Raw genomic sequence first — 18,762 nt, forward strand, 5'->3', positions numbered from 1 at the left:
TGGCTGAGGCCACCTACACCACACCAGGGCATTAGTTGCTATTGAGGCCAATTACACCACACCAGGGTCTGTGGCTCTTGCTCAGGCCACTTACACCACACCAGGGCCTGTGGCTCTTGCTCAGGCCACTTACACCACACCAGGGCCTGTGGCTGCTGGCTTAGGCCACCTACACCACACCAGGGCATTAGTTGCTATTGAGGCCAATTACACCACACCAGGGTCTGTGGCTCTTGCTCAGGCCACTTACACCACACCAGGGCCTGTGGCTCTTGCTCAGGCCACTTACACCACACCAGGGCCTGTGGCACTGGCTGAGGCCACTTACACCACACCAGGGCCTGTGGCTGCTGGCTGAGGCCACTTACACCACACCAGGGCCTGTGGCTGCTGGCTGAGGCCACTTACACCACACCAGGGCCTGTGGCTGGTGGCTGAGGCCACCTACACCACACCAGGGCCTGTGGCTGCTGGCTGAGGCGACTTACACCACACCAGGGCCCTTTTGCTGCTGGCTGAGGCCACTTACACCACACCAGTGCCTGTGGCTTCTGTCTGAGGCGACTTACACCACACCAGGGCCTGTGGCTGCTGGCTGAGGCCACTTACACCACACCAGGGCCTGTGGCTGCTGGCTGAGGCCACTTACACCACACCAGGGCCTGTGGCTGCTGGCTGAGGCCACCTACACCACACCAGGGCCTGTGGCTGCTGGCTGAGGCGACTTACACCACACCAGGGCCCTTTTGCTGCTGGCTGAGGCCACCTACACCACACCAGGGCCTGTGGCTTCTGGCTGAGGCGACTTACACCACACCAGGGCCTGTGGCTGCTGGCTGAGGCCACTTACACCACACCAAGGCCTGTGGCTCTTGCTCAGGCCACTCACATCACACCAGGGCCTGTGCTGCTAGCTGAGGCCACTTACACCAAACCAGGGCCTGTGGCTGCTTGCTGAGGCCATCTTCACCAAACCAGGCCCTGTGCTGCTTGCTGTGGCCATGTAAAACACACCAGGTCCTGTGCTGGTTCTTGAGGCCATCTTCAACAATCCAGGGCCTGTGCTGTTGGATAAATGCCAAACTGAGCCTTTTGGTTAGGGTATTATGCAAACATGCAGGTATGGTTATAGGATTGTCTTCGTAACTTCAGGTACTTGCCACCTAATCACTTGAATCCATAAATTGAGACATTGTGCTGGGGCCAGCAGCTTACGGCCATACCACCCTGAGCACGCCCGACCTCGTCTGATCTCGGAAGCTAAGCAGGGCTGGGCTTGGTTAGTACTTGGATGGGAGACTGCCTGGGAATACCTGGTGCTGTAAGCCTTTCATTTTCATGTCATTGAACCGCTTTTGATCCAGAGAAGGGGTGTATTAAAAGACCAGAAGCAGCTCCCCATTAATGAGGGCACATTAACGACATTGCTTTTGGCTGTTTTCCAATGTCTTGTGCTGCTAGCTGATGCCACCTACACCACACCAGGGCCTGAGTGACCGGCTGGGGCCACTTACACCACATCAGGGCCTGTTGCTCTGGCTGAGGCCACTTACACCACACCAGGGCCTGTGGCTGCTGGCTGAGGCCACTTACACCACACCAGGGCCTGTGGCTGCTGGCTGAGGCCACCTACACCACACCAGGGCCTTAGTTGCTATTGAGGCCAATTACACCACACCAGGGTATGTGGCTCTTGCTCAGGCCACTTACACCACACCAGGGCCTTAGTTGCTATTGAGGCCAATTACACCACACCAGGGCCTGTGGCACTGGCTGAGGCCACTTACACCACACCAGGGCCTGTGGCTGCTGGCTGAGGCCACTTACACCACACAAGGGCCTGTGGCTGCTGGCTGAGGCCACCTACACCACACCAGGGCCTGTGGCTGCTGGCTGAGGCCACTTACAACACACCAGGGCCTGTGGCTCTTGCTCAGGCCACTCATATCACACCAGGCCCTGTGCTTCTGGCCGAGGCCATCTTCACCAAACCAGGCCCTGTGCTGCTTGCTGTGGCCATGTACAACACACCAGGCCCTGTGCTGGTTCCTGAGGCCATCTTCAACAATCCAGGGCCTGTGCTGTTGGGTAAATGCCAAACTGAGCCTTTGGGTTAGGGTATTATGCAAACATGCAGGTATGGTTATAGGATTATCTTCGTAACTTCAGGTACTTGCCACCTAATCACTTGAATCCATAAATTGAGACATTGTGCTGGAGCCAGCAGCTTACGGCCATACCACCCTGAGCACGCCCGACCTCGTCTGATCTCGGAAGCTAAGCAGGGCTGGGCTTGGTTAGTACTTGGATGGGAGACTGCCTGGGAATACCTGGTGCTGTAAGCCTTTCATTTTCATGTCATTGAACCGCTTTTGATCCAGAGAAGGGGTGTATTAAAAGACCAAAAGCAGCTGCCCATTAATGAGGGTACATTAACGACATTGCTTTTGGCTGTTTTCCAATGTCTTGTGCTGCTAGCTGATGCCACCTACACCACACCAGGGCCTTAGTTGCTATTGAGGCCAATTACACCACACCAGGGTCTTTGGCTCTTGCTCAGGCCACTTACACCACACCAGGGCCTGTGGCACTGGCTGAGGCCACTTACACCACACCAGGGCCTTATTTGCTATTGAGGCCACTTACACCACACCAGGGCCTGTGGCTCTTGCTCAGGCCACTTACACCACACCAGGGCCTGTGGCTCTTGCTCAGGCCACTCACATCACACCAGGCCCTGCGCTTCTGGCCGAGGCCATCTTCACCAAACCAGGCCCTGTGCTGCTAGCTGTGGCCATGTACAACACACCAGGCCCTGTGCTGGTTCCTGAGGCCATCTTCAACAATCCAGGGCCTGTGCTGTTGGATAAATGCTAAACTGAGCCTTTGGGTTAGGGTATTATGCAAACATGAAGGTAGGGTTATAGGATTGTCTTCGTAACTTCAGGTACTTGCCACCTAATCACCTGAATCCATAAATTGAGACATTGTGCTGGGGCCAGCAGCTTACGGCCATACCACCCTGAGCACGCCCGACCTCGTCTGATCTCGGAAGCTGAGCAGGGCTGGGCTTGGTTAGTACTTGGATGGGAGACTGCCTGGGAATACCTGGTGCTGTAAGCCTTTCATGTCATTGAACCACTTTTGATCCAGAGAAGGGGTGTATTAAAAGACCAAAAGCAGCTGCCCATTAATGAGGGCACATTAACGACATTGCTTTTGGCTGTTTTCCAATGTCTTGTGCTGCTAGCTGATGCCACCTACACCACACCAGGGCCTGAGTGACCGGCTGGGGCCACTTACACCACATCAGGGCCTGTGGCTCTGGCTGAGGCCACTTACACCACACCAGGGCCTGTGGCTGCTGGCTGAGGCCACTTACACCACACCAGGGCCTGTGGCTGCTGGCTGAGGCCACTTACACCACACCAGGGCCTTAGTTGCTATTGAGGCCAATTACACCACACCATGGTCTGTGGCTCTTGCTCAGGCCACTTACACCACACCAGGGCCTGTGGCTCTTGCTCAGGCCACTTACACCACACCAGGGCCTGTGGCTGCTGGCTGAGGCCACCTACACCACACCAGGGCATTAGTTGCTATTGAGGCCAATTACACCACACCAGGGTCTGTGGCTCTTGCTCAGGCCACTTACACCACACCAGGGCCTTTGGCTCTTGCTCAGGCCACTTACACCACACCAGGGCCTGTGGCACTGGCTGAGGCCACTTACACCACACCAGGGCCTGTGGCTGCTGGCTGAGACCACTTACACCTCACCAGGGCCTGTGGCTGCTGGCTGAGGCCACTTACACCACACCAGGGCCTGTGGCTAGTGGCTGAGGCCACCTACACCACACCAGGGCCTGTGGCTGCTGGCTGAGGCGACTTACACCACACCAGGGCCCTTTTGCTGCTGGCTGAGGCCACTTACACCACACCAGTGCCTGTGGCTTCTGTCTGAGGCGACTTACACCACACCAGGGCCTGTGGCTGCTGGCTGAGGCCAATTACACCACACCAGGGTCTGTGGCTCTTGCTCAAGCCACTTACACCACACCAGGGCCTGTGGCACTGGCTGAGGCCACTTACACCACACCAGGGCCTGAGTGACCGGCTGGGGCCACTTACACCACATCAGGGCCCGTGGCTCTGGCTGAGGCCACTTACACCACACCAGGGCCTGTGGCTGCTGGCTGAGGCCACCTACACCACACCAGGGCCTGTGGCTGCTGGCTGAGGCCACTTACACCACACCAGTGCCTGTGGCTGCTGGCTGATTCCACTTACACCACACCAGGGCCTGTGGCTCTTGCTCAGGCCACTCATATCACACCAGGCCCTGTGCTTCTGGCTGAGGCCATCTTCACCAAACCAGGCCCTGTGCTGCTTGCTGTGGCCATGTACAACACACCAGGCCCTGTGCTGGTTCCTGAGGCCATCTTCAACAATCCAGGGCCTGTGCTGTTGGATAAATGCCAAACTGAGCCTTTGGGTTAGGGTATTATGCAAACATGCAGGTATGGTTATAGGATTGTCTTCGTAACTTCAGGTACTTGCCACCTAATCACTTGAATCCATAAATTGAGACATTGTGCTGGGGCCAGCAGCTTACGGCCATACCACCCTAAGCACCCCCGACCGGGTCTGATCTCGGAAGCTAAGCAGGGCTGGGCTTGGTTAGTACTTGGATGGGAGACTGCCTGGGAATACCTGGTGCTGTAAGCCTTTCATTTTCATGTCATTGAACCGCTTTTGATCCAGAGAAGGGGTGTATTAAAAGACCAAAAGCAGCTCCCCATTAATGAGGGCACATTAACGACATTGCTTTTGGCTCTTTTCCAATGTCTTGTGCTGCTAGCTGATGCCACCTACACCACACCAGGGCCTGAGTGACCGGCTGGGGCCACTTACACCACATCAGGGCCTGTTGCTCTGGCTGAGGCCAGTTACACCACAACAGGGCCTGTGGCTGCTGGCTGAGGCCACATACACCACACCAGGGCCTTAGTTGCTATTGAGGCCATTTACACCACACCAGGGTCTGTGGCTCTTGCTCAGGCCACTTACACCACACCAGGGCCTGTGGCACTGGCTCAGGCCGCTTAGACCACACCAGGGCCTGTGGCTGCTGGCTGAGGCGACTTACACCACACCAGGGCCTGTGGCTCTTGCTCAGGCCACTTACACCACACCAGGGCCTGTGGCTCTTGCTCAGGCCACTCACATCACACCAGGCTCTGCTCTTCTGGCCGAGGCCATCTTCACCAAACCAGGCCCTGTGCTGCTAGCTGTGGCCATGTACAACACACCAGGCCCTGTGCTGGTTCCTGAGGCCATCTTCAACAATCCAGGGCCTGTGCTGTTGGATAAATGCTAAACTGAGCCTTTGGGTTAGGGTATTATGCAAACATGCAGGTATGGTTATAGGATTGTCTTCGTAACTTCAGGTACTTGCCACCTAATCACTTGAATCCATAAATTGAGACATTGTGCTGGGGCCAGCAGCTTACGGCTATACCACCCTGAGCACGCCCGACCTAGTCTGATCTCGGAAGCTAAGCAGGGCTGGGCTTGGTTAGTACTTGGATGGGAGACTGCCTGGGAATACCTGGTGCTGTAAGCCTTTCATTTTCATGTCATTGAACCGCTTTTGATCCAGAGAAGGGGTGTATTAAAAGACCAAAAGCAGCTGCCCATTAATGAGGGCACATTAACGACATTGCTTTTGGCTGTTTTCCAATGTCTTGTGCTGCTAGCTGATGCCACTTACACCACACCAGGGCCTGTGGCTGCTGGCTGATGCCACTTACACCACACCAGGGCCTGTGGCTGCTGGCTGAGGCCACCTACACCACACCAGGGCCTTAGTTGCTATTGAGGCCAATTACACCACACCAGGGTCTGTGGCTCTTGCTCAGGCCACTTACACCACACCAGGGCCTGTGGCACTGGCTGAGGCCACTTACACCACACCAGGGCCTGTGGCTGCTGGCTGAGGCCACCTACACCACACCAGGGCCTTAGTTGCTATTGAGGCCAATTACACCACACAAGGGCCTGTGGCTGCTGGCTGAGGCCACCTACACCACACCAGGGCCTGTGGCTGCTGGCTGAGGCCACTTACAACACACCAGGGCCTGTGGCTGCTGGCTGAGGCCACCTACACCACACCAGGGCCTGTGGCTGCTGGCTGAGGCCACTTACAACACACCAGGGTCTGTGGCTCTTGCTCAGGCCACTCATATCACACCAGGCCCTGTGCTTCTGGCCGAGGCCATCTTCACCAAACCAGGCCCTGTGCTGCTTGCTGTGGCCATGTACAACACACCAGGCCTTGTGCTGGTTCCTGACGCCATCTTCAACAATCCAGGGCCTGTGCTGTTGGATAAATGCCAAACTGAGCCTTTGGGTTAGGGTATTATGCAAACATGCAGTTATGGTTATAGGATTGTCTTCGTAACTTCAGGTACTTGCCACCTAATCACTTGAATCCATAAATTGAGACATTGTGCTGGGGCCAGCAGCTTACGGCCATACCACCCTGAGCACGCCCGACCTCGTCTGATCTCGGAAGCTAAGCAGGGCTGGGCTTGGTTAGTACTTGGATGGGAGACTGCCTGGGAATACCTGGTTCTGTAAGCCTTTCATTTTCATGTCATTGAACCGCTTTTGATCCAGAGAAGGGGTGTATTAAAAGACCAAAAGCAGCTGCCCATTAATGAGGGCACATTAACGACATTGCTTTTGGCTGTTTTCCAATGTCTTGTGCTGCTAGCTGATGCCACCTACACCACACCAGGGCCTTAGTTGCTATTGAGGCCAATTACACCACACCAGGGTCTTTGGCTCTTGCTCAGGCCACTTACACCACACCAGGGCCTGTGGCACTGGCTGAGGCCACTTACACCACACCAGGGCCTGTGGCTGCTGGCTGAGGCCACTTACACCACACCAGGGACTTATTTGCTATTGAGGCCACTTACACCACACCAGGGCCTGTGGCTCTTGCTCAGGCCACTTACACCACACCAGGGCCTGTGGCTCTTGCTCAGGCCACTCATATCACACCAGGACCTGCGCTTCTGGCCGAGGCCATCTTCACCAAACCAGGCCCTGTGCTGCTAGCTGTGGCCATGTACAACACACCAGGCCCTGTGCTGGTTCCTGAGGCCATCTTCAACAATCCAGGGCCTGTGCTGTTGGATAAATGCTAAACTGAGCCTTTGGGTTAGGGTATTATGCAAACATGAAGGTAGGGTTATAGGATTGTCTTCGTAACTTCAGGTACTTGCCACCTAATCACCTGAATCCATAAATTGAGACATTGTGCTGGGGCCAGCACCTTACGGCCATACCACCCTGAGCACGCCCGACCTCGTCTGATCTCGGAAGCTGAGCAGGGCTGGGCTTGGTTAGTACTTGGATGGGAGACTGCCTGGGAATACCTGGTGCTGTAAGCCTTTCATTTTCATGTCATTGAACCGCTTTTGATCCAGAGAAGGGGTGTATTAAAAGACCAAAAGCAGCTGCCCATTAATGAGGGCACATTAACGACATTGCTTTTGGCTGTTTTCCAATGTCTTGTGCTGCTAGCTGGTGCCACCTACACCACACCAGGGCCTGAGTGACCGGCTGGGGCCACTTACACCACATCAGGGCCTGTGGCTCTGGCTGAGGCCACTTACACCACACCAGGGCCTGTGGCTGCTGGCTGAGGCCACTTACACCACACCAGGGCCTGTGGCTGCTGGCTGAGGCCACTTACACCACACCAGGGCCTTAGTTGCTATTGAGGCCAATTACACCACACCATGGTCTGTGGCTCTTGCTCAGGCCACTTACATCACACCAGGGCCTGTGGCACTGGCTGAGGCCACTTACACCACACCAGGGCCTGTGGCTGCTGGCTGAGGCCACTTACACCACACCAGGGCTTGTGGCTGCTGGCTGAGGCCACTTACACCACACCAGGGCCTGTGGCTCTTGCTCAGGCCACTTACACCACGCCAGGGCCTGTGGCTCTTGCTCAGGCCACTTACACCACACCAGGGCCTGTGGCTCTTGCTCAGGCCACTCATATCACACCAGGGCCTGTGCTTCTGACTGAGGCCACTTAGACCACACCAGGGCCTGTGGCTGCTGGCTGAGGCCACTTACACCACACCAGGGCCTGTGGCTGCTGGCTGAGGCCATCTACACCACACCAGGGCCTGTGGCTGCTGGCTGAGGCGACTTACACCACACCAGGGCCCTTTTGCTGCTGGCTGAGGCCACTTACACCACACCAGTGCCTGTGGCTTCTGGCTGAGGCGACTTACACCACACCAGGGCCTGTGGCTGCTGGCTGAGGCCACTTACACCACACCAGGGCCTGTGGCTGCTGGCTTAGGCCACTTATACCACACCAGGGCCTGTGGCTGCTGGCTGAGGCCACCTACACCACACCAGGGCATTAGTTGCTATTGAGGCCAATTACACCACACCAGGGTCTGTGGCTCTTGCTCAGGCCACTTACACCACACCAGGGCCTGTGGCTATTGCTCAGGCCACTTACACCACACCAGGGCCTGTGGCTGCTGGCTGAGGCCACTTACACCACACCAGGGCCTGTGGCTGCTGGCTGAGGCCACCTACACCACACCAGGGCCTGTGGCTGCTGGCTGAGGCGACTTACACCACACCAGGGCCCTTTTGCTGCTGGCTGAGGCCACTTACACCACACCAGTGCCTGTGGCTTCTGGCTGAGGCGACTTACACCACACCAGGGCCTGTGGCTGCTGGCTGACGCCACTTACACCACACCAAGACCTGTGGCTCTTGCTCAGGCCACTCACATCACACCAGGCCCTGCGCTTCTGGCCGAGGCCATCTTCACCAAACCAGGCCCTGTGCTGCTTGCTGTGGCCATGTAAAACACATCAGGTCCTGTGCTGGTTCTTGAGGCCATCTTCAACAATCCAGGGCCTGTGCTGTTGGATAAATGCCAAACTGAGCCTTTTGGTTAGGGTATTATGCAAACATGCAGGTATGGTTATAGGATTGTCTTCGTAACTTCAGGTACTTGCCACCTAATCACTTGAATCCATAAATTGAGACATTGTGCTGGAGCCAGCAGCTTACGGCCATACCACCCTGAGCACGCCCGACCTCGTCTGATCTCGGAAGCTAAGCAGGGCTGGGCTTGGTTAGTACTTGGATGGGAGACTGCCTTGGAATACCTGGTGCTGTAAGCCTTTGATTTTCATGTCATTGAACCGCTTTTGATCCAGAGAAGGGGTGTATTAAAAGACCAAAAGCAGCTGCCCATTAATGAGGGCACATTAACGACATTGCTTTTGGCTGTTTTCCAATGTCTTGTGCTGCTAGCTGATGCCACCTACACCACACCAGGGCCTGTGGCTGCTGGCTGAGGCCACCTACACCACACCAGGGCCTTAGTTGCTATTGAGGCCAATTACACCACACCAGGGTCTGTGGCTCTTGCTCAGGCCACTTACACCACACCAGGGCCTGTGGCACTGGCTGAGGCCACTTACACCACACCAGGGCCTTAGTTGCTATTGAGGCCAATTACACCACACAAGGGCCTGTGGCTGCTGGCTGAGGCCACCTACACCACACCAGGGCCTGTGGCTGCTGGCTGAGGCCACTTACACCACACCAAGGCCTGTGGCTCTTGCTCAGGCCACTCACATCACACCAGGCCCTGCGCTTCTGGCCGAGGCCATCTTCACCAAACCAGGCCCTGTGCTCCTTGCTGTGGCCATGTACAACACACCAGGCCCTGTGCTGGTTCCTGAGGCCATCTTCAACAATCCAGGGCCTGTGCTGTTGGATAAATGCCAAACTGAGCCTTTGGGTTAGGGTATTATGCAAACATGCAGGTATGGTCATAGCATTGTCTTCGTAACTTCAGGTACTTGCCACCTAATCACTTGAATCCATAAATTGAGACATTGTGCTGGGGCCAACAGCTTACGGCCATACCACCCTGAGCACGCCCGACCTCGTCTGATCTCGGAAGCTAAGCAGGGCTGGGCTTGGTTAGTACTTGGATGGGAGACTGCCTGGGAATACCTGGTGCTGTAAGCCTTTGATTTTCATGTCATTGAACCGCTTTTGATCCAGAGAAGGGGTGTATTAAAAGACCAAAAGCAGCTGCCCATTAATGAGGGCACATTAACGACACTGCTTTTGGCTCTTTTCCAATGTCTTGTGCTGCTAGCTGATGCAACCTACACCACACAAGGGCCTGAGTGACCGGCTGGGGCCACTTACACCACATCAGGGCCTGTTGCTCTGGCTGAGGCCACTTACACCACACCAGGGCCTGTGGCTGCTGGCTGAGGCCACTTACACCACACCAGGGCCTGTGGCTGCTGGCTGAGGCCACCTACACCACACCAGGGCCTTAGTTGCTATTGAGGCCAATTACACCACACCAGGGTATGTGGCTCTTGCTCAGGCCACTTACACCACACCAGGGCCTTAGTTGCTATTGAGGCCAATTACACCACACCAGGGCCTGTGGCACTGGCTGAGGCCACTTACACCACACCAGGGCCTGTGGCTGCTGGCTGAGGCCACTTACACCACACAAGGGCCTGTGGCTGCTGGCTGAGGCCACCTACACCACACCAGGGCCTGTGGCTGCTGGCTGAGGCCACTTACAACACACCAGGGCCTGTGGCTCTTGCTCAGGCCACTCATATCACACCAGGCCCTGTGCTTCTGGCCGAGGCCATCTTCACCAAACCAGGCCCTGTGCTGCTTGCTGTGGCCATGTACAACACACCAGGCCCTGTGCTGGTTCCTGAGGCCATCTTCAACAATCCAGGGCCTGTGCTGTTGGGTAAATGCCAAACTGAGCCTTTGGGTTAGGGTATTATGCAAACATGCAGGTATGGTTATAGGATTATCTTCGTAACTTCAGGTACTTGCCACCTAATCACTTGAATCCATAAATTGAGACATTGTGCTGGAGCCAGCAGCTTACGGCCATACCACCCTGAGCACGCCCGACCTCGTCTGATCTCGGAAGCTAAGCAGGGCTGGGCTTGGTTAGTACTTGGATGGGAGACTGCCTGGGAATACCTGGTGCTGTAAGCCTTTCATTTTCATGTCATTGAACCGCTTTTGATCCAGAGAAGGGGTGTATTAAAAGACCAAAAGCAGCTGCCCATTAATGAGGGTACATTAACGACATTGCTTTTGGCTGTTTTCCAATGTCTTGTGCTGCTAGCTGATGCCACCTACACCACACCAGGGCCTTAGTTGCTATTGAGGCCAATTACACCACACCAGGGTCTTTGGCTCTTGCTCAGGCCACTTACACCACACCAGGGCCTGTGGCACTGGCTGAGGCCACTTACACCACACCAGGGCCTTATTTGCTATTGAGGCCACTTACACCACACCAGGGCCTGTGGCTCTTGCTCAGGCCACTTACACCACACCAGGGCCTGTGGCTCTTGCTCAGGCCACCTACACCACACCAGGGCCTGAGTGACCGGCTGGGGCCACTTACACCACATCAGGGCCTGTGGCTCTGGCTGAGGCCACTTACACCACACCAGGGCCTGTGGCTGCTGGCTGAGGCCACTTACACCACACCAGGGCCTGTGGCTGCTGGCTGAGGCCACTTACACCACACCAGGGCCTTAGTTGCTATTGAGGCCAATTACACCACACCATGGTCTGTGGCTCTTGCTCAGGCCACTTACACCACACCAGGGCCTGTGGCACTGGCTGAGGCCACTTACACCACACCAGGGCCTGTGGCTGCTGGCTGAGGCCACTTACACCACACAAGGGCTTGTGGCTGCTGGCTGAGGCCACCTACACCACACCAGGGCCTGTGGCTGCTGGCTGAGGCCACCTACACCACACCAGGGCCTGTGGCTGCTGGCTGAGGCCACTTACACCACACCAGGGCCTTAGTTGCTATTGAGGCCAATTACACCACACCATGGTCTGTGGCTCTTGCTCAGGCCACTTACACCACACCAGGGCCTGTGGCACTGGCTGAGGCCACTTACACCACACCAGGGCCTGTGGCTGCTGGCTGAGGCCACCTACACCACACCAGGGCCTGTGGCTGCTGGCTGAGGCGACTTACACCACACCAGGGCCCTTTTGCTGCTGGCTGAGGCCACTTACACCACACCAGTGCCTGTGGCTTCTGGCTGAGGCGACTTACACCACACCAGGGCCTGTGGCTGCTGGCTGAGGCCACTTACACCACACCAGGGCCTGTGGCTCTTGCTCAGGCCACTCACATCACACCAGGCCCTGCGCTTCTGGCCGAGGCCATCTTCACCAAACCAGGCCCTGTGGTTCTTGCTCAGGCCACTTACACCACACCAGGGCCTGTGGCTCTGGCTTAGGCCAATTACACCACACCAGGGTCTGTGGCTCTTGCTGAGGCCACTTACACCACACCAGGGCCTGTGGCTGCTGGCTGAGGCCACTTACACCACACCAGGAACTGTGGCTGCTGGCTGAGACCACCTACACCACACCAGGGCCTGTGGCTGCTTGCTGAGGCGACTTACACCACACCACGGCCTGTTGCTGCTGGCTGAGGCCACTTACACCACACCAGTGCCTGTGGCTTCTGGCTGAGGCGACTTACACCACACCAGGGCCTGTTGCTGCTGGCTGAGGCCACTTACACCACACCAGGGCCTGTGGCTGCTGGCTCAGGCCACTCATATCAAACCAGGTCCTGTGCTTCTGGCCGAGGCCATCTTCACCAAACCAGGCCCTGTGCTGCTAGCTGAGGCGACTTACACCACATCAGGGCCTGTGGCTCTGGCTGAGGCCACTTACACCACACCAGGGCCTGTGGCTGCTGGCTGAGGCCAGTTACACCACACCAGGGCCTGTGGCTGCTGGCTGAGGCCACATACACCACACCAGGGCCTTAGTTGCTATTGAGGCCTATTACACCACACCAGGGTCTGTGGCTCTTGCTCAGGCCACTCACATCACACCAGGCCCTGCGCTTCTGGCCACTTACACCACACCAGGGCCTGTGGCTGCTGGCTGAGGCCACTTACACCATACCAGGGCCTGTGGCTGTTGGCTGAGGCCACTTACACCACACCAGGGCCTTAGTTGCTATTGAGGCCACTTACACCACACCAGGGCCTGTGGCTCTGGCTGAGGCCACTTACACCACACCAGGGCCTTATTTGCTATTCAGGCCAGTTACACCACACCAGGGCCTGTGGCTCTGGCTCAGGCCACTTACACCACACCAGGGCCTGTGGCTGCTGGCTGATTCCACTTACACCACACCAGGGCCTGTGGCTCTTGCTCAGGCCACTCATATCACACCAGGCCCTGTGCTTCTGGCTGAGGCCATCTTCACCAAACCAGGCCCTGTGCTGCTTGCTGTGGCCATCTTCAACAATCCAGGGCCTGTGCTGTTGGATAAATGCCAAACTGAGCCTTTGGGTTAGGGTATTATGCAAACATGCAGGTATGGTTATAGGATTGTCTTCGTAACTTCAGGTACTTGCCACCTAATCACTTGAATCCATAAATTGAGACATTGTGCTGGGGCCAGCAGCTTACGGCCATACCACCCTAAGCACGCCCGACCTCGTCTGATCTCGGAAGCTAAGCAGGGCTGGGCTTGGTTAGTACTTGGATGGGAGACTGCCTGGGAATACCTGGTGCTGTAAGGCTTTCATTTTCATGTCATTGAACCGCTTTTGATCCAGAGAAGGGGTGTATTAAAAGACCAAAAGCAGCTCCCCATTAATGAGGGCACATTAACGACATTGCTTTTGGCTCTTTTCCAATGTCTTGTGCTGCTAGCTGATGCCACCTACACCACACCAGGGCCTGAGTGACCGGCTGGGGCCACTTACACCACATCAGGGCCTGTTGCTCTGGCTGAGGCCAGTTACACCACAACAGGGCCTGTGGCTGCTGGCTGAGGCCACATACACCACACCAGGGCCTTAGTTGCTATTGAGGCCATTTACACCACACCAGGGTCTGTGGCTCTTGCTCAGGCCACTTACACCACACCAGGGCCTGTGGCACTGGCTCAGGCCGCTTAGACCACACCAGGGCCTTAGTTGCTATTGAGGCCACTTACACCACACCAGGGCCTGTGGCTGCTGGCTGAGGCCACCTACACCACACCAGGGCCTGTGGCTGCTGGCTGAGGCCACTTACACCACACCAGGGCCTGTGGCTGCTGGCTGAGGCCACTTACACCACACCAGAGCCTGTGGCTGCTGGCTGAGGCCACTTACACCACACAAGGGCCTGTGGCTGCTGGCTGAGGCCACCTACACCACACCAGGGCCTGTGGCTGCTGGCTGAGGCCACTTACAACACACCAGGGCCTGTGGCTCTTGCTCAGGCCACTCATATCACACCAGGCCCTGTGCTTCTGGCCGAGGCCATCTTCACCAAACCAGGCCCTGTGCTGCTTGCTGTGGCCATGTACAACACACCAGGCCCTGTGCTGGTTCCTGAGGCCATCTTCAACAATCCAGGGCCTGTGCTGTTGGGTAAATGCCAAACTGAGCCTTTGGGTTAGGGTATTATGCAAACATGCAGGTATGGTTATAGGATTATCTTCGTAACTTCAGGTACTTGCCACCTAATCACTTGAATCCATAAATTGAGACATTGTGCTGGAGCCAGCAGCTTACGGCCATACCACCCTGAGCACGCCCGACCTCGTCTGATCTCGGAAGCTAAGCAGGGCTGGGCTTGGTTAGTACTTGGATGGGAGACTGCCTGGGAATACCTGGTGCTGTAAGCCTTTCATTTTCATGTCATTGAACCGCTTTTGATCCAGAGAAGGGGTGTATTAAAAGACCAAAAGCAGCTGCCCATTAATGAGGGTACATTAACGACATTGCTTTTGGCTGTTTTCCAATGTCTTGTGCTGCTAGCTGATGCCACCTACACCACACCAGGGACTTAGTTGCTATTGAGGCCAATTACACCACACCAGGGTCTTTGGCTCTTGCTCAGGCCACTTACACCACACCAGGGCCTGTGGCACTGGCTGAGGCCACTTACACCACACCAGGGCCTTATTTGCTATTGAGGCCACTTACACCACACCAGGGCCTGTGGCTCTTGCTCAGGCCACTTACACCACACCAGGGCCTGTGGCTCTTGCTCAGGCCACTCACATCACACCAGGCCCTGCGCTTCTGGCCGAGGCCATCTTCACCAAACCAGGCCCTGTGCTGCTAGCTGTGGCCATGTACAACACACCAGGCCCTGTGCTGGTTCCTGAGGCCATCTTCAACAATCCAGGGCCTGTGCTGTTGGATAAATGCTAAACTGAGCCTTTGGGTTAGGGTATTATGCAAACATGAAGGTAGGGTTATAGGATTGTCTTCGTAACTTCAGGTACTTGCCACCTAATCACCTGAATCCATAAATTGAGACATTGTGCTGGGGCCAGCAGCTTACGGCCATACCACCCTGAGCACTCCCGACCTCGTCTGATCTCGGAAGCTGACCAGGGCTGGGCTTGGTTAGTACTTGGATGGGAGACTCCCTGGGAATACCTGGTGCTGTAAGCCTTTCATGTCATTGAACCACTTTTGATCCAGAGAAGGGGTGTATTAAAAGACCAAAAGCAGCTGCCCATTAATGAGGGCACATTAACGACATTGCTTTTGGCTGTTTTCCAATGTCTTGTGCTGCTAGCTGATGCCACCTACACCACACCAGGGCCTGAGTGACCGGCTGGGGCCACTTACACCACATCAGGGCCTGTGGCTCTGGCTGAGGCCACTTACACCACACCAGGGCCTGTGGCTGCTGGCTGAGGCCACTTACACCACACCAGGGCCTGTGGCTGCTGGCTGAGGCCACTTACACCACACCAGGGCCTTAGTTGCTATTGAGGCCAATTACACCACACCATGGTCTGTGGCTCTTGCTCAGGCCACTTACACCACACCAGGGCCTGTGGCACTGGCTGAGGCCACTTACACCACACCAGGGCCTGTGGCTGCTGGCTGAGGCCACTTACACCACACAAGGGCTTGTGGCTGCTGGCTGAGGCCACCTACACCACACCAGGGCCTGTGGCTGCTGGCTGAGGCCACCTACACCACACCAGGGCCTGTGACTGCTGGCTGAGGCCACTTACACCACACCAGGGCCTTAGTTGCTATTGAGGCCAATTACACCACACCATGGTCTGTGGCTCTTGCTCAGGCCACTTACACCACACCAGGGCCTGTGGCACTGGCTGAGGCCACTTACACCACACCAGGGCCTGTGGCTGCTGGCTGAGGCCACCTACACCACACCAGGGCCTGTGGCTGCTGGCTGAGGCGACTTACACCACACCAGGGCCTGTGGCTGCTGGCTGAGGCCACTTACACCACACCAGGGCCTGTGGCTCTTGCTCAGGCCACTCACATCACACCAGGCCCTGCGCTTCTGGCCGAGGCCATCTTCACCAAACCAGGCCCTGTGGTTCTTGCTCAGGCCACTTACACCACACCAGGGCCTGTGGCTCTGGCTTAGGCCAATTACACCACACCAGGGTCTGTGGCTCTTGCTGAGGCCACTTACACCACACCAGGGCCTGTGGCTGCTGGCTGAGGCCACTTACACCACACCAGGAACTGTGGCTGCTGGCTGAGACCACCTACACCACACCAGGGCCTGTGGCTGCTTGCTGAGGCGACTTACACCACACCACGGCCTGTTGCTGCTGGCTGAGGCCACTTACACCACACCAGTGCCTGTGGCTTCTGGCTGAGGCGACTTACACCACACCAGGGCCTGTTGCTGCTGGCTGAGGCCACTTACACCACACCAGGGCCTGTGGCTGCTGGCTCAGGCCACTCATATCAAACCAGGTCCTGTGCTTCTGGCCGAGGCCATCTTCACCAAACCAGGCCCTGTGCTGCTAGCTGAGGCGACTTACACCACATCAGGGCCTGTGGCTCTGGCTGAGGCCACTTACACCACACCAGGGCCTGTGGCTGCTGGCTGAGGCCAGTTACACCACACCAGGGCCTGTGGCTGCTGGCTGAGGCCACATACACCACACCAGGGCCTTAGTTGCTATTGAGGCCTATTACACCACACCAGGGTCTGTGGCTCTTGCTCAGGCCACTCACATCACACCAGGCCCTGCGCTTCTGGCCACTTACACCACACCAGGGCCTGTGGCTGCTGGCTGAGGCCACTTACACCATACCAGGGCCTGTGGCTGTTGGCTGAGGCCACTTACACCACACCAGGGCCTTAGTTGCTATTGAGGCCACTTACACCACACCAGGGCCTGTGGCTCTGGCTGAGGCCACTTACACCACACCAGGGCCTTATTTGCTATTCAGGCCAGTTACACCACACCAGGGCCTGTGGCTCTGGCTCAGGCCACTTACACCACACCAGGGCCTGTGGCTGCTGGCTGATTCCACTTACACCACACCAGGGCCTGTGGCTCTTGCTCAGGCCACTCATATCACACCAGGCCCTGTGCTTCTGGCTGAGGCCATCTTCACCAAACCAGGCCCTGTGCTGCTTGCTGTGGCCATCTTCAACAATCCAGGGCCTGTGCTGTTGGATAAATGCCAAACTGAGCCTTTGGGTTAGGGTATTATGCAAACATGCAGGTATGGTTATAGGATTGTCTTCGTAACTTCAGGTACTTGCCACCTAATCACTTGAATCCATAAATTGAGACATTGTGCTGGGGCCAGCAGCTTACGGCCATACCACCCTAAGCACGCCCGACCTCGTCTGATCTCGGAAGCTAAGCAGGGCTGGGCTTGGTTAGTACTTGGATGGGAGACTGCCTGGGAATACCTGGTACTGTAAGGCTTTCATTTTCATGTCATTGAACCGCTTTTGATCCAGAGAAGGGGTGTATTAAAAGACCAAAAGCAGCTCCCCATTAATGAGGGCACATTAACGACATTGCTTTTGGCTCTTTTCCAATGTCTTGTGCTGCTAGCTGATGCCACCTACACCACACCAGGGCCTTAGTTGCTATTGAGGCCAATTACACCACACCAGGGTCTTTGGCTCTTGCTCAGGCCACTTACACCACACCAGGGCCTGTGGCACTGGCTGAGGCCACTTACACCACACCAGGGCCTTATTTGCTATTGAGGCCACTTACACCACACCAGGGCCTGTGGCTCTTGCTCAGGCCACTTACACCACACCAGGGCCTGTGGCTCTTGCTCAGGCCACTCACATCACACCAGGCCCTGCGCTTCTGGCCGAGGCCATCTTCACCAAACCAGGCCCTGTGCTGCTAGCTGTGGCCATGTACAACACACCAGGCCCTGTGCTGGTTCCTGAGGCCATCTTCAACAATCCAGGGCCTGTGCTGTTGGATAAATGCTAAACTGAGCCTTTGGGTTAGGGTATTATGCAAACATGAAGGTAGGGTTATAGGATTGTCTTCGTAACTTCAGGTACTTGCCACCTAATCACCTGAATCCATAAATTGAGACATTGTGCTGGGGCCAGCAGCTTACGGCCATACCACCCTGAGCACGCCCGACCTCGTCTGATCTCGGAAGCTGACCAGGGCTGGGCTTGGTTAGTACTTGGATGGGAGACTGCCTGGGAATACCTGGTGCTGTAAGCCTTTCATGTCATTGAACCACTTTTGATCCAGAGAAGGGGTGTATTAAAAGACCAAAAGCAGCTGCCCATTAATGAGGGCACATTAACGACATTGCTTTTGGCTGTTTTCCAATGTCTTGTGCTGCTAGCTGATGCCACCTACACCAC

The 18,762-nt window shown here is 56.3% G+C and overlaps 6 non-coding genes and 9 pseudogenes across 6 annotated transcripts; all 15 read left to right on the top strand.

Moving 5' to 3' along the window:
* Window positions 1-1,209: 1,209 nt before the first annotated feature.
* On the top strand, window positions 1,210-1,328 carry LOC147328864 (5S ribosomal RNA). Its single transcript, XR_015129288.1, has one exon. It is a non-coding gene; the product is annotated as a 5S ribosomal RNA (ribosomal RNA).
* An 898-nt stretch (window positions 1,329-2,226) lies between these two features.
* Window positions 2,227-2,345, top strand: LOC147328865 (5S ribosomal RNA). Its single transcript, XR_015129289.1, has one exon. It is a non-coding gene; the product is annotated as a 5S ribosomal RNA (ribosomal RNA).
* Window positions 2,346-3,004: 659 nt separating this feature from the next.
* LOC147328866 (5S ribosomal RNA) lies at window positions 3,005-3,123 on the top strand (annotated as a pseudogene).
* A 1,486-nt stretch (window positions 3,124-4,609) lies between these two features.
* On the top strand, window positions 4,610-4,728 carry LOC147328867 (5S ribosomal RNA; annotated as a pseudogene).
* A 779-nt stretch (window positions 4,729-5,507) lies between these two features.
* LOC147328868 (5S ribosomal RNA) lies at window positions 5,508-5,626 on the top strand (annotated as a pseudogene).
* Window positions 5,627-6,526: 900 nt separating this feature from the next.
* Window positions 6,527-6,645, top strand: LOC147328869 (5S ribosomal RNA; annotated as a pseudogene).
* A 699-nt stretch (window positions 6,646-7,344) lies between these two features.
* LOC147328870 (5S ribosomal RNA) lies at window positions 7,345-7,463 on the top strand (annotated as a pseudogene).
* Window positions 7,464-9,117: 1,654 nt separating this feature from the next.
* On the top strand, window positions 9,118-9,236 carry LOC147328871 (5S ribosomal RNA). Its single transcript, XR_015129743.1, has one exon. It is a non-coding gene; the product is annotated as a 5S ribosomal RNA (ribosomal RNA).
* Window positions 9,237-9,976: 740 nt separating this feature from the next.
* Window positions 9,977-10,095, top strand: LOC147328872 (5S ribosomal RNA). Its single transcript, XR_015129290.1, has one exon. It is a non-coding gene; the product is annotated as a 5S ribosomal RNA (ribosomal RNA).
* Window positions 10,096-10,993: 898 nt separating this feature from the next.
* LOC147328873 (5S ribosomal RNA) lies at window positions 10,994-11,112 on the top strand. The gene has a single exon (XR_015129291.1). It is a non-coding gene; the product is annotated as a 5S ribosomal RNA (ribosomal RNA).
* A 2,466-nt stretch (window positions 11,113-13,578) lies between these two features.
* Window positions 13,579-13,697, top strand: LOC147328874 (5S ribosomal RNA; annotated as a pseudogene).
* Window positions 13,698-14,675: 978 nt separating this feature from the next.
* LOC147328875 (5S ribosomal RNA) lies at window positions 14,676-14,794 on the top strand. The gene has a single exon (XR_015129292.1). It is a non-coding gene; the product is annotated as a 5S ribosomal RNA (ribosomal RNA).
* A 659-nt stretch (window positions 14,795-15,453) lies between these two features.
* Window positions 15,454-15,572, top strand: LOC147328876 (5S ribosomal RNA; annotated as a pseudogene).
* A 2,147-nt stretch (window positions 15,573-17,719) lies between these two features.
* LOC147328877 (5S ribosomal RNA) lies at window positions 17,720-17,838 on the top strand (annotated as a pseudogene).
* A 659-nt stretch (window positions 17,839-18,497) lies between these two features.
* On the top strand, window positions 18,498-18,616 carry LOC147328878 (5S ribosomal RNA; annotated as a pseudogene).
* The last annotated feature ends 146 nt before the right edge of the window (window positions 18,617-18,762 follow it).

Source organism: Aulonocara sp. 'chitande type north' Nkhata Bay, linkage group LG5 (assembly GCF_057382095.1).
Source record: "Aulonocara sp. 'chitande type north' Nkhata Bay isolate Kocher_YH1m ecotype deep benthic linkage group LG5, A_spYH_male_GT1.1, whole genome shotgun sequence".
Classification (NCBI taxonomy): Eukaryota; Metazoa; Chordata; class Actinopteri; order Cichliformes; family Cichlidae; genus Aulonocara; species Aulonocara sp. 'chitande type north' Nkhata Bay.